Raw genomic sequence first — 376 nt, 5'->3', positions numbered from 1 at the left:
GTCAAGATTGTGAACTCATGGAACAAGTGGAATCCCTCCACTTTTGTGGCATCTTCATCCTACATGGCATATGCTTCATGCTATAATCTGCTGACAGTTTTTTAACTTCTTCCCTTGTAACATGACATTTTGAAGCTAGATCACATTTATTTCCCACTAGCAGAAATACAATCTGAAATGACTGTACATGCACTTTTACTTCTTCTTGTCATTTTCTCGCATGTTCAAAGGATCTCCACTGAGATAGTGGTAAGATCATTGATCTTTCTATTGATTTGATACTTCATTTCAAACTTGCTTATGAGTATTTGCTTTTATTCTTAAATATCTGGTAACATAATGATTGCATCTCTGTGGTTGAAAATATGCAGACAGA

The sequence above is a fragment of the Elephantulus edwardii genome, unplaced genomic scaffold, assembly GCF_000299155.1.
Source record: "Elephantulus edwardii isolate Elephantulus edwardi_28Jun2011 unplaced genomic scaffold, EleEdw1.0 scaffold00074, whole genome shotgun sequence".
In the NCBI taxonomy this organism is placed as follows: Eukaryota; Metazoa; Chordata; class Mammalia; order Macroscelidea; family Macroscelididae; genus Elephantulus; species Elephantulus edwardii.
Note: the sequence above shows the minus strand (reverse complement) of the source record.